The following is a 14,753-nucleotide window of genomic DNA, read 5'->3' as shown; positions in this document are numbered from 1 at the left end:
TAATACTGGTTTTTATTACTGAAAACATTATACACACGTATGGTACATGTTCAGAAAAGGGTTTTCAGTGTAAATAAGTAGATCCTTGTAGTCTAAGGGTGGATCTTCCTCCCATTCCCGATTTCATATCTCCTGGGTCTCCTCATCATATGGGCACAACCGACATTCTTAATTTCTTATTTCTCCTACCGTAGATGTTCTGTGAGTTACCAAACATGTATATATCCTTAGCGTGGCCTCCCTGCTGTAACACAACACCATCGAGTCGTTAGCTTAAACAACACATTTATTTCTCATGGTTCTTGAAGCCAAGAAATCCAAGGTCAAGGTGCCAGCAGATTCAGTTCCTGGTGCAGACCAGGATATTGGAGAGGATATTGCAAGATGTTTCGGAGGATAGTGCAGGATATTGCCGAGGGCTGCCTACTTGCTGTGGTCACAAGCGGGGAGCACAACAGAGAAGCAGCAAAAGAAAGAAGGAAGCAAAGAAAGTAATACACTTCTTTTCTTTACCACGTGTGCCCCTAACCCCCTCCACACCCCGTTTAAATCAGAGGTAATTTTGACTTTACCTATCAGTTGGCTTTTGAATTTACAACCTAACCTCTGCCAAAAGACATGACGCTACCCTACCGGACCTAATCTGCCCACGGAAAGGATGCTTAGGTTATTTGTAGATGTCTGCTGGTATAAACAGTACTGCAAGAACTAGCTCAAACAAGAGTTTCAATATCCCATGTCCACATCATTCAGAATCATTGGAACCATGACCTTTCAGGGGCCAACAGGCTCTCTGTACCTCTGAAAGGTGTCTCCCCTTTACCCCTCCTGAAATCACACTGCCTCCATCAGGCTTTGGACTTACAGGCACCTGCTAGCTCCCCTCACCAACCCCAGTTCTCTCACTTCTAAGGGTAATGCATTTTCATCTTTCTCGTTTTCAAACCCTGCCCTAAAAACCCCTGTGGGAACTGAAAGCCAGAGGAACTGCATTAGAGGAATCTCTTAAAATGCTTATGAAACTGCCTGAAAAAGTGAAGGACAAGTCATTTGCAAACAATGAGCTGAAAGATAACACCTAGAGAATTCTGTATAGAACGATACCTAATTTTCCGCTACCAGAAAGAGATGTTTATAACTAAAGAAGGATTTTGGTGCACAGAAGCTGTTCACCTCTTTCCCACTGCTGCTCTGGCTCACCAGTGGCTGGAGGCTTGCTCTCGGGGTCCACATTGGCCTCGGCCTTCTCCAGGAATTCCGCTCTAGCTGTCACGGACTCTCCCTTCTCCGGTCAGCATTTCCTCTCTTCCTCTCTTACTTACCCTGTCCCTTATACACGCGGCACCTTGCACCTCTGTGTGTTTTGCCTCTAAAGTATAAAATACGTATAGGGGCACCTGGGTGGCTCAGTGGGTTAAGCCTCTGCCTTCGGCTCAGGTCATGATCTCAGGGTCCTGGGATCGAGCCCCGCATCGGGCTCTCTGCTCAGCGGGGAGCCTGCTTCCCTCTCTCTCTCTCTCTGCCTGCCTCTCTGCCTGCTTGTGATCTCTCTGTCAAATAAATAAAATCTTAAAAAAAAAATAAAATAAAATACGTATATAAAATTTTATATATAAAATATATAAGGTCACGTTTTGGAAAGAGGGTCCATGTTTTTTGTTTCTGTTTTTGTTTTTCATTCTGTCTTTACCTGGTGCCATATGAGCAAAGAAAGGCTTCGAAAAATAAATGAATGAAGGACGAAAATAAACTAATGGCGTCCACTAATTTAACCTGGAAATGGAGTTGACGGGGACCAGTCTTTCAAGTCCTGATTCTGAAATGACTTGAAGTAGCTACCTGTGGACCCAGCAAAGTTGCCATTCACAAAAGGACTAGATGGTCATGTGTTCCTACCAGTAGAAATGAAGAAAAATGTTGACCAAAAAGATAGGCAAGAAGAAAACTTGTACGCAATATTTTCCAGGGCACTAAAGGCCTTATCTAGATGCAGCACTGTGAGGTGAACAGACCCTACCATTGCTTTGGCTGGTCCTAACTGCATACATTCCTATCTGTTCTTTGAATGGGGCTCTTTTATCTGAAAGCCTGATGAGCAAAGCCCTTATAATGAAATGTCATAATATCATTGTCTTTATAAAAATGATTGTGGATGAGTTCTGATTAATCTGTCTGGTAAGTAAAACAAATAATGCCCCTCCTTCTACCTTTGGGAACAGAGAGACACATCTTCTTTATTCAAGCCCTAACATTGTGATAAGCACATTCAGACTTAAGCTGTTTAATTCCCCTAACAGTTTAGTGAAGTGAGCCTTGCATTATCATCTTTCACAGATGGGAAACTTATGGCATGGAGAAGTTATCTAACTTAGCCAAGGTCACACAGCCAGAAAGGAGCAGAGCCAGGATTCCGTTGCAGGCAGTTTGGCTCCAAGGTCCATGCTCTGCTAAGTCAGTGGACTTCCTTGCCTCTTCCTCTTGGCTTCTTTTTTTTTTTTTTTCCCTGGGCTGGGGACTGAGAGCTCTGGAATCCCAGCCCGTTCAGACAGATGAGGAGAGAAAACCTGAGGCTCTTTTGACCACACTGCCTGCATGAGTATTTCCGCAACTGGGCCTGGCAGATGGCCCCCATGGGTTCTTTAAGCTCTGTTGGTTTTTCCAGAGAAGGCATGAGACCTTGTAAATTGCACAGTGCACATGACTGTTGATGAAAATCTCTTGATCTCTGGCCACATGGTCTGTATTTCTGACTGAGCAGCTTCCTGGGGCTGGCAGCTGAGGTGTCAGTCAAAGCAGTATTTATTAGACTCACTCCTGGAAACCAATTGCTTCAAATTACACGGGAACTCTGGGGTTATCTAGGATTACTCAGCAAGCTTAATTAAAAGAGGCCCCCTTTTAATCATTTTTGCTTGGAGCCCGGCTGTGGGGGTATGGAAAGGACTGAGGGCAACTTTGCTAGTGATAAATTTTCTGGTGTAAATGCCTCTGGGTAATAACGTAGCGTTTCCCACGGAGAAAAAGGAAGATGAGTTCATGTCGTCTTTTCCTTATCACCTGGTCCACTTGAGAAATCCCTATTTTGGGTAGCAGTAGCAGAGGCACCTCTGAAAGTAGTTGATGGCAATTGGAAAATAATTCTGGAACATAAGAGCTTATTCTCAGGTAATCACAGTAGTTGCTGTGCATACTCCCATAACTAACATAAATATGAACTTTCCTCCAAGGAGCTCCTATTGTTTTTAAAACAGATTTACATGGATATATAGCAGCTTATAAAACGTGTCTTAGTACAATATTGCCCTTAATAGAGTAGGTTTCCTTTTTATTTAACTAACTGTGATAGCAGTCTTGTTCTTTATTTTGTCAGAAATCAATCACACTGGGGGTACCCGCAGATTAAGGGGCTCAGAGATACTGAGGTGTGGGTCCCAACTTTGCCATTTACTCAGGAAGGGGTCACGGAGAACTTATTCCTGTGTGTCTTTTTTTTTTTTTTTCCTCTGTGAAGATAATTAGTGCCTACTTCATTAAATGAGATGTTTCTCGTGAACTGGTTACATGCCTTTCACCTAAGAATTGTATTAAGTGCCCACTGTCTAATAGTAATAATATTCTTCATAGTGGCTGACCTTCTACACCTATTAGTTTTGTCCCTCCCCTCCCCCCGTTGGTTTCATTCTCAGTTTGGTTTTCTCATTCGTGGCAATGATGGACATTATCAGCTTCAGTCTAATTTCTAACAGTTTAGAAGCCCCATAGAACCAGCCTGCTTCTTTCCTTATATTTCCAGGGACTGAGTCTTAGTGTTCAAGGCTATAGAAGGCGGTACATTACTCATGTAGGTCAGGGACCGGAAACAGGTGGGGTTGGGTCCCAGTCCAACTGCATGGTTCAAGATGAGGGGAGAGAGGATTGCTAAAAAAGAGAAAAACAGGATTCTGTTATTGCCAAAAGGGAGAATAGATTTTCATTAGGGAAAAAATACAGATGGGAGAACTGAGTGTCCGCAAGATAAAGTCCCAAAATGGGGATTTCTTTTAAGTTACTAGAAAGGTCTGGGCACGTGATAAATTGTGTCATTTGATCCTTATAAAAAGATTGTGAGGTAGGGATTCTCATCCTCATTTTGATGAAATAGAAAAGTGATGTATTTTATCCAATGGAACACACATGGTATGTAATAGAGCCAAGTTTTGAAACTCCGTCTGTCTGCGCCCATGGCCCTTGCTTGCAGTAGTAAAAAGCAGCCCTATATTTAACATTTTTTTTTCTGCCTTGCACCCCCCAATAATGACTGTTAGTTTAACAGTTCAATAGAGAAGAGCCAAGGTGCTGCTCTGACTTTGAACAAGAGAGTATAGAGTTGAATGATCAGTGGTATCCAAAACACTTGAATAAGGGAGGGTCCTGCCAAGAGTCAAATTCACTATTTGACATTGCTGAATGTGGCCTTGTTGGGATCTGTTTCAGCTTTTAACAAGGCAAGAGGAGGCAGTGTTCATTATACACTACTCAGCAATCTATTATCTATGCCAAAGACAAGGCAATCTTAAAGCTGTTTCACTTAATTAAAAATAGGTTCAGACTTACCTTATTGATTATGTTGTTCTGACACATAGGGGGCTGCCTGGAAACAGAGACAGCTGAATGATGATTACATATTTTCTGTGACTAATTCACACACAATTAATTATTGACTCAACAATGAGCCTTTGTATTCTAGAATGCCATCCCTGTTTCAGTTCGGTCCCTCGGGGGCACGTGACAGCTGTGTTTTGCAGCAGAGAGGTACGGGAGTACTTGCTAGTCCATACTCAGTGCTTCTGAGCATGGGTACATATTGCCATTCATTGCTGTGATTCGGTGCCAGTCCATGTGAATGACTCCCCATGCCGTATCTCTGACAAGTCCCATTAACTGAGCACTTACTGTGTGCCAAGCCCTATGCTAAGTGCTGTGCACGCACTGTTGCAATCAATCTTCAAAATGATCTAAAGTAATTAAGTCATCAAAACTTTTTCAAGATATGTGACAGAAAAATGCAATGTATATTAAGAAAAATAAAGGTTTTTGTTTGTTTGTTTTAAGAGAGATTGCCTCATGGATCTAGAAAGTCAAAAGGCCCAACTTTATCCAGACTCTGCTCGATTCAGAGACTCACTAAGTTCATCAGACCTTGATATGTCAGCTCTTCCCTCCTCAATGTTAGCTTTACTCTCTGGCAGGCTCTTCCTTCCTGGTAGTTTCTAGCAGCAAATATTTTCCCAAATTTACTCTAGTGGAAAAGAAAATACCTCCTTGCTTGGTGCTCCTGCAGAACCCCTGGGATGAAGCCTCACAGACCTTGATGAGGTAACATGCTCACATCTAGACCTGAGGGTAGAACCAATTCCTGTAAACCACATGGACATAAAGTAAGGAATGGTGCTGGCCTAGGAAAGACTTGGGAACTTTTCCCAAGGGAAGGGAGAAGGTTAATGGGAAAACATCAACAAGTGGTCCCCACTGCTGGTGTTTTCATTCCCGTTTTAAGATGAGATATAAAAAAGAAGATAAATAAGAAAATAAAACCCCGGAGAGGTTAAATAATCTTGACTAAGGTTATGTGTTCATTAGTTACGTCGATGGAATTTCAACCCAGCTATGACCAGCTCAGCAGTCTGTGGTTTGTTTGTTTGTTTTAAAGACTTTATTTATTTGACAGACAGAGATCACAAGTAGGCAGAGAGGCAGGCAGAGAAAGAGGAAGGGAAGCAGGCTCCCCACCCCCCACCCCCCCGACCCCCCGAGCAGGGAGAGAGCCCGATGCGGGGCTCTATCCCAGGACCCAAGGATCATGACCTGAGCTGAAGGCAGAGGCTTTACCACTTAGCCACCCAGGTGCCCCAACAGTCTGTGTTTTTTTTTTTTTTTTTTTTAAGATTTTATTTATTTATTTGACAGAGAGAAATCACAAGTAGACAGAGAGGCAGGCAGAGAGAGAGATGCTCCCTGCTGAGCAGAGAGCCCGATGCGGGACTCGATCCCAGGACCCTGAGATCATGACCTGAGCCGAAGGCAGAGGCTTAACCCACTGAGCCACCCAGGTGCCCCACAGTCTGTGTTGTTTAAGCACACTCTGTCCCCTCCTGTGTACCTTCGCAAGCCCCTGTGCTGGAGACCAGTGAAGCCTGGCTTGAGCACTAGCGTTCCTTGAAGCATTTCTAAGGATCCTTCTCCACAGAGCCCCCTTCTTACTCAGAACTTGTTCTGTTAGCAAGCGTTTCTGTCTGCCTCCCTCCCATTGGACCCTCTGCCCAGTCATTCAAGTCCCATTTGTCTACCTACCTGGCCCGTTGTCCCTATCCACCGTTCTCTCCCCTAACCTGAGGCATAAGATGCAGTTCCAGAAACTTTTGCTGGTGTTATCTGGCTATGTCAGAAAGCACCTCAGGACTTAGAACAGTTTCTCTCTCCGATTCTGACTCCTATCACTACCACTCATCCTTGAGTCCTTCTTGAACATAGCTGCTGGACCAGTCTGAACGTGTTTGTTTGTTTGTTTTTTCCCTTGTTGTTTGATAGTTTGTTTTGTATATACTGGGTCACCATGACCCTTCTTCTTCCTCCTTTGGATATGCTGGCCATGGAGCATGGCATCTCCAAGATCTCTAAGCCATTCACACCCAAAGGACATAGTGGGTGTGGTGTGAATTGGCCACCACAGAATCCTCTGCACTTTTCCTTCCCCATGTCCTGCAAAGTGGAAGAGGGCTGGAGTCTGATGATATATAAAAATAAATAGAATAAATGTAGTGAAGTAAAATAAAGATGTAAAACTCTGTGCTATCAAAATAACTAGAAAATTAGCCGTACTGTAGTAGAAAGGGAGTATGGCTGTGTTCGGAAGATAACTTGCTTCATCCTTCACCCAAAGCTGGAAGCAGGTCTTTGCAAGGAACCTCTTAACAAACACCATCACTAGCTTTTAAATGTATGCTAAGCTGGGAGTGGAACATCTCAACTAATCAGAATCAGATTTTTCCTTATAGGCTTTTGTATTTCTGTACATCCTGTGTCTCACCCTTAACACTTGAGCCGTATTCAACTCTGTTCTCTTAAAGGTTGTGTTTCCAATCCCCATCATTTCTATCTCCATGAAGTTACACCTGCCCACTTTCTCTTCTGTTCTCCTTAGCATTACCCCGGCTTATTAGGGACAGTGAAAAAGCCCTCTTCTCCTCATATCCTACTACTCCCTAAGGAATCTTGCAAATATTCCCTGATCAAGCATTTGCCTTGTTCTCCATTCCTTACAACATAAATCAAAAAAGAGTAAGAGCATAACTAGATTCTTGCCAACCTGTATTTGAATGCCTTTTTTTTTTTTTTTTAACCTCCCCTGCCCCATACTCTGAATTCTTTGGGCTAAATTCCCCCAAAAGCCAGGTATATATATATATATATTTTTTTTAAGGCCAGGTAAATAATTCTAAGCAATGATTAGTCTATAGACCAGTCTATACCTCTTATCTCTATGATTTTATAGATGCCCCTACCTGGGAATAAGCTGTTCTCATTTTGTTTGTTTGTTTGTTTGTTTGCTTTTTTGTTTTTTGTGTTTTGTTGTTGGTGGTGGTGGTGGTGGTTCTTTTTGTTTGTTTGGTTGGTTGGTTTGGTTTGGTTTGGTTTAGCAGAGATTAAATTTTAGCACTTACTATGTGTTAGGACAGTTTTGGTCTTTGACTACAAATGTAATGGACAAGGATCCTTGTCATCATTAGGATCACAGCAGTGGGTGTTAATGGCCTTGTACAGATTCCCACCTTTACCCTTGGAGACTTTTTCAATTCATGCTTCTTGTTTTTCTAGGCAAGAAGAATCTCTTTCTTTGAATGTAACTGTGCTTATGTCACAAATAAAATGCAGTGCGTCCTAACATGTGCTGGACTGCGGGTCTGCGTATGGGATGGGTCGGAGAAGCGCAGGCTTAGAGGCGCCGTCCAGCTTCAGACCCCAGCCTCGCTCGTCACTAACCAAGCAGTCCTGAGAAACCGCTTCACCTGCCTGAGCTTCAGTTTCCTTCTTCCAAGGCTCAGTGCAAGAATTAAAAATTGACATATTATCATAATCATTATTAAGTAACTTAGCACTTAGTATGTTCTGCACATCCATCTTTTTATTTCCTCATTTCCTCTCCTGCTAATAGAGAGTTCCTTAAGGACCTGTCTTTAACATGTTTCTATCGTACGTATGACAGTAAGTGGAACAGTAGAGACTTGGTGTATGCACGCACGCACACACACACAGAGTACTGAAATCCTTTGAATACACACATGTATATGTACACACATGAACCCACAGAAACATCCAGATTGACATACATCTTGAATGGGCTTCATTTGTTAAATCGGGGAGCCATTAACAGATGACCTTTTTTTCCAGCATGAAAAGGTTACACTCCTAAGCCACATAAGTACAATTCAAGGGGGAAGAATTCTACAACACTAAAAAAACACTATGCTATTCTATAGGCTGTTTGGGAAGCCCACAGGCTGTCCTGTGAAATCTGTGTAAGGAGGGACGAAGTGACTGCCACCCAAACTGCCTAAACTGATGGGTCCCTTACACAACTCAGAATATGGGGTTCATGAGAAGAGCCTCTGACCCCCCCCCACTTCTTTGGAGTATTGACTTGATTGTTTCTTCTCTTAAAATGTTCCCTCGGCCTCCCAGTCTTTTCTGGTTCCTAACCCCCTATCTTGTGAGCTGAACCGCGTCTGCGGTTTGGGAAAGGAGTACAGAGAGGTGGCAGGAAGTCATTCTTAGGATCACATCCAAGAGCCACATGGGAGCATTTCTGGTACCTGGGCTGTGTGTGCTCGATAAGAGACTTTTCATTAGCGTTGGGGGGCCTGATGCTTTATCCTTTTTTTCCCCCATTAATGATCTCCACGTGAATGCGGTTTTCTAGTCCTCTTGTACTTTTCCTCCACTTTGTGATCTCTCCCTGTGATTAGCAAGTTTTCCCTACAAATTAAGTTCATTTCGCCCTGCTACCGCGTGTGAGCCCATCACTTTTCTCATTGCCTTCATTCACTAAGTGGCCACCATTGATCTCTGTCCTCCTTATCTTGATGATTTCCTGTCTCCCTGGGCTGCAGCCCCTCTGTCTACGAGCAGCTGGGACTCTGTCACTTCTCTAGATCCCGCTAACAACTGCTGTGGTAGCAGAGTGCAGGGGATGGTGGCAAAGGAACGCAAAAGAGACAGGGAAAATCCTCGTCATTACGCCTTCTAATTTAGAATAATATTAAGAGAAATTGACTTATGCCCTAGTGATCAGACCTCACTTAGCCTTTAAGTTCAAGAGTCTGTGGGTTTCTACAGCGTCTGGGTGTGTGGTTTCTCTTGCTCATTCAGTCATGCATCACCTTTCTGTGTTGCTTCGACCCAAGAAGAGATGGTGTTTAGTGTTCAAGAGGGAGCACTCTGGAGTCAGAAGGACTTTGTGAGAATTTTCAAGGGGTGTGACAATGAGCTATTTAATTAGCTTCTTTAAGTCTTACAGTCTTCATCTGTGTATCGGGCATCATTGTACAGTCCTCCTTATCTACTTGTCAGGATTAAAAGGGGAACTCAGGTTAAACTCCAGACCCATGTAATACAATGAGTGAATATTAACTGTCATTTAAAAGAGGAAGAAGGAAGAATTGGGCATTCGTTTCAGGAATGTGACAATCTCATTTTGATATCCAGTTCCACAATTTATATTTTCAATAGGAATTTTTTTTTTTTAAGAGAGAGCGCATGTAAGTGGGGGAAGGGGCAGAAGGAAAGAGAATCTCAAATAGGCTTCATGCTTAGTGTGGAGCCTGACACAGAGCTTGATCCGGCGACCCTGAGCTCATGGCCTGAGCTGAAATCAAGAGTTGGATGCTTAGCTCATTGAGCCACCCAGGCACCCCTTAATAGGTTTTTAATGCAAACATGTATTTTGCTTTTCTGTTGCCCCAGAATCAGGAACAGTGGATAAATCAGCTTAGCATTTAGTTTTATAGTTTCTTAATTACCTAAAAGCCCTTGTTACTTAGTTCATTTAATTTATATCAATTGAGTGAGTAATTTTGAGCTGTAACTCCTGGCTGTGAACCTACTAGAAACACAGTCCCTGCCCTCGCAGGGTTTGCAGCTGCTGAGGGGGGACTGCAGTTGAGATATCCCTCTGGGAGCTTGTAGCCAGACATCTGGCCTGTGGCCCGAGGGCACAGGGCTGGCAAAATGGAAGAGTTGCTGGCAGGAAGGCAAGAGGTCAGCCCTGGATTTTGTCACTGCCTCCCTGCACCTTGAACCGAAACAGCCTTCAGAATGAACTGGCTGCTGCTCCCCTCCTGTCTTCCACATCTCATGTGTATTTCCTTTTGGTCAGTTCTAGTCTGAAACTATCTGGACACCCTGGGAAAGATAGTTGTAGGTTGGCCAAGGCGATCCAGGACAATGTCACTGCAGTCTAAAAACTTGGTACCTAATACCTCTTGTAAAACCATATATGATCTGCAAAGAAAAATAAAAACACAGTTATGCTTCAACCTACAAGGGTGGGATTGTCCTTCATACAGTTTCAAACATGATAAATGCCTCCCCAAAAGATGAGAAAGATTTGCATATGTCACATGGTTGTTGGGTGATGTTCCTTTCCTAGCTGAGTCATGCTTCCTCTTTTTATATTCTGTAATCCAAAACAGTGAGATGTAAGGTCAGCCACTGTTAGCACATCTCATGTTAAAACATGGAGAAGTAGGAGGAGGAGAAGGAAAAAGAAGATAGACACACAAATATATATTCATATTAAATTATGATGAGGTATATTCTGGGGAAATGGCTTCTAAGGAAAGGGACTTGTCTGTGGATAGGACAAAGATGAGAAAAAATTGATGGAAGAGCTGGTACAGGGAAGTACTTGGAACACTGCCTGACACACACCCTACACCATCAGCTCTGAAGTCCCATCAAATGAAGATACACCTCTGCTTTCTGTATTGTCAAAAAAAATTGATAAAATTTATCATTTCGATGATTATAAGATACTGATTTAAGAAATGTTAAAATGGGGAAAAAAAGTGAGCATTTTTGAATTGACAAAATAGGTGCTCAATAAATATTTATTGAATACATGAAAATTGGAAAACGAATATGGGGATGAGGTAACCATAGATACCTCTTTTCAGATCAAAAATTGGGTGAGGTTGTTTTAGTAGGTAACTGATAAGATATGGGATGGAAAGTTCTAAACAGAATGGTTGAATGACACAGAAATCCGCTCATTTGCCTAATTAGGAAGGAGAGGCGGAGGAGGCAGAGGAAGATCCTAAAACCAACTCTTAGACTAGTGAATCCATGTAGACGCCCAGCCAGCCCCGATGTGTCTGTGAATGTGTTAAGAATTTTATCAGGATGTTTAGAGAATTTTGATGCTATCCCATGTGACCTCCTATGAGTTGCAGGAATTCCTTCTACATAATTTTAAGATAAATGGCTGAAAACAGTCCTTTGGGTTAGAAAGGAACTTTGTCAGAATCTCTCTTTCTCCGAAGAGAATAACCAGAGGAAATGGACCTGTCCCACTGTTTTTTATTGTTTGGCTCTGGCACTTAAAACATCAACATCTCTAAACAAAGCAATTCCATAATTTAGAGAAAGCTGTCAAGGTTTTCACAGGCATGGCAAGATGTGCCCTGAGGTGGAGGACAGAACCTGCTGCAGCATTTATGAAATTTATGGCAAAGGGTTTTCCATGAGCGCCCAAAGTTTAAGGCAGATAAATACCAGAAGACAAATTCTACCAATAATTGAATTACAAAGCCATCATCATGTGCTGAACAGAGCAATTTTGTGACTCTACTGTGACAAGAAGAAACTTGTTAGAATATTTATGTGCCTGGAATAGCTTCTGCATCACTAACCCAGGGAACAAACTAAGCTCTTCTAGAATGTTCCTTCTATGAGTAGTTAGCCTTCCTGAGTAATTCAGTAACCAAGGAAGACAAGGTGCCTAAGAGAGGAACCCAAAGCAGACACAGCCTATATAGCCACATTGGCCACCGCTTCCCATTCACCCTCACACTTCAACATTCCTCAGCCAACGTATGTGTGTTGTCAGAGGTAATCAGACTCTTCTCCTAGTAACCAGGGCAGCCCTAGGGTTAGTAAAAACCCTGGCTATCCACACTGTTTTCTACTTGTAAACAAATAAAGAATAAGAACATCTCAATACTAAGAACCATTTTTTCCAATCTTACCATTTTAAAAATAGGATAACTTTCTTTTTTGTGATGATTAAAATCTGTGAGTCATAAACTTAGAGTACCTGAAATGCTACAGTGGTTTACCTGCTTTATGTGATAAAATGCCACGACCCATCCATTCCATGGAGTGACAGTGATTTAGAAAGAACAGAAAGGGGGCGCCTGGGTGGCTCAGTGGGTTAAAGCCTCTGCCTTTGGCGCAGGTCATGATCCCAGGGTCCTGGGATCGAGCCCCGGGATCCAGCCCCGCATCGGGCTCTCTGCTCAATGGGAAGCCCGCATCCTTCTCTCTCTTTGCCTGCTTGTGATCTCTATTTGTCAAATAAATAAATAAAATCTTAAAAAAAAAAAAAAAAGAAAAAACAGAAAGAATAGATCACTTTCCTATTTATAGTAGCTTTGCTATACTTGAGTATATCCTTAGGAGATTTGGGTATAGTTTTTTTTTTTTTTTCCTTTTTAACTTTTTATTTCAAAGTATTTACAATAAAAGAAGAATTGTAAAGAAAGGACAGAGAATTCCCATGTGATCTTCAGTCAGCTTCTCCTAAGTTAACATGTTTTATAACTGTGGAGCAGTACTTACAACTAAGAAAATAATATTGGTAAAAAGCTGTCAACTAAACTAGAGATTTTATTTGGATCCCCCCGGGTTTTCTACTAATGCCCCCTTTTTTTCTGATCTAGGATCTAATCCAGAATCCCACATGACACTTATTTGTCACATCTTTTAGTCTCTTTGGTCCTCCGTTGTTCCTTGTCTTCGATGACCTGGACAGGTTTGAAGTGTACTAGTCAGATCTCTTTAGAATGTCCGGCAAATTGGCTTAGACTGATATTTTCTCATGATTACAGGGTTATATAGATTGTGGGGAAGAATGTCACAGAAATGATGTGCCTTTCTCATGACAGCGTATCAAACAGTATACGATCTCATTATGTCTTATGACCGCTGATATTAACCTTGATCACTTGACGAAGGTAGGGTGTAGGAGGTTTCTCCATTGCAGAGTTCCTTTTTTTCCTGTTGCATTCTCTCTTGGTTAAAAGCAAGTTACTAAGTCCAGTGCATACTCAAGGGAAAGAGAATTGAGCTCCACCTCCTGTCAGGAAGAGTATCAGAAATTATGTGAACATCTAATAAATATTTGGGGAGAGGTACTTTGAAGCTATGCATTTTGTCCACTAATTTCCACATCCATCCATGGATCTTGCCCTGCAGCAGTGACTTCTGTGGTGTCCTAATGGAAATTTTCTATTTTGGTGATTTCTTGTATGTGTATTAATTGGAATTTTATAAGGAATAACTGCCCCATCCTGACCAGTTATTCACTTATTCCATCGGTTAGTTGGTCACCCAGCAAGGTGACCAGAAAAGTTGGTGAGTAAGTCCAACTCTGGATTATATTTGTTGTCCATTCTTCACCTCAGGTACCTCTGTGCCCTCACTCGAACCTCGAGGATACCCAGTCCCTATCAGATGCTAGTACACCATTAAGGTACCACCTGCTATTTAAGGGCAAGATCTGTGTGCCTAGGAAAATTATTGTTAAAGGAATGTTTTAGGGTCTGACCTGAGATGAAGATTTCAGAAGGAAATGGATTTTCTAAGTGACGCATTCTCTTTATTGGTCCTAAAGAAGAGAATTCCCCCCCACCCTGACCCCACAGTTCTGGGCTCCCCCCAGTTTGTATTGTTGGGTATCTGCTACCACCTTCACCATAAGAAGGGTGACTTGGAGGTACTCATCATTACACACACACACACACACACACACACTCACCTTATTCCTCCCTTTCCCCCATCTTCTTTGTCCTCACCTAAGAAAAAAGCAAGGTTTGCTATTCCCCACCAAAAAACAAACCTCTGTGAAAGGGTACTTAGCTTTTTTGTTCAACAGTGAGTTTAATTCCCAAGACAGGGGTGCCTGGCTGGCTCAGTTGGTAGAGCATGTGACTCTTCATCTCAAGGTTGTGAGTTTGAGCCCCAGGTTGGGTGTAGAGATCACTTTAAAAAAATAAAATCAGTAATTACCAAAACAAACAATTCAGGTTCCAAATGAACCAGTTAAAAAATATATGAAAAAGACCACACAAGGAGTGGGTAAATGCCCTCAACAGTTTAACCCCTCTTATAAATGAAAATTTGAATAAAAACATCTCGGCCGATAGAAGTCTCATGAACATGAACCGGCAGTCGACACAAGAAAAGAAAATGTTGAATCTCATAAATAGAAAATAAATTAAAATATAAAGGATATAAAAATTGAAAAGACTATGCCATTTATTAATCTATCTAAAGGATAGTTTTTTTGAGAAGATAATACTTAGCCCTAGTGAGGGCTTGGGAAATGGACACTCAAATGCTCCTCTTAGGATAATTTATATGAACTTTCTGCAGGACAGTTGGACAGGGTATCAGGAGTCTTAAACAAATGCTCATTTTCTTTGTGTTAATGAAATCCC

General features: G+C 42.1%; 1 protein-coding gene across 4 annotated transcripts in view; it reads left to right on the top strand.

Moving 5' to 3' along the window:
• The window catches only part of SORCS1 (sortilin related VPS10 domain containing receptor 1), a 519,072-nt gene that overhangs the window by 352,552 nt on the left and 151,767 nt on the right, over positions 1 to 14,753 (top strand). The window lies entirely within an intron of this gene.

This window comes from Neovison vison, chromosome 2 (genome assembly GCF_020171115.1).
Source record: "Neovison vison isolate M4711 chromosome 2, ASM_NN_V1, whole genome shotgun sequence".
In the NCBI taxonomy this organism is placed as follows: Eukaryota; Metazoa; Chordata; class Mammalia; order Carnivora; family Mustelidae; genus Neogale; species Neogale vison.
The sequence above is the reverse complement of the archived record's forward strand: the minus strand, read 5'-3'. Positions and strand labels throughout refer to the sequence as shown.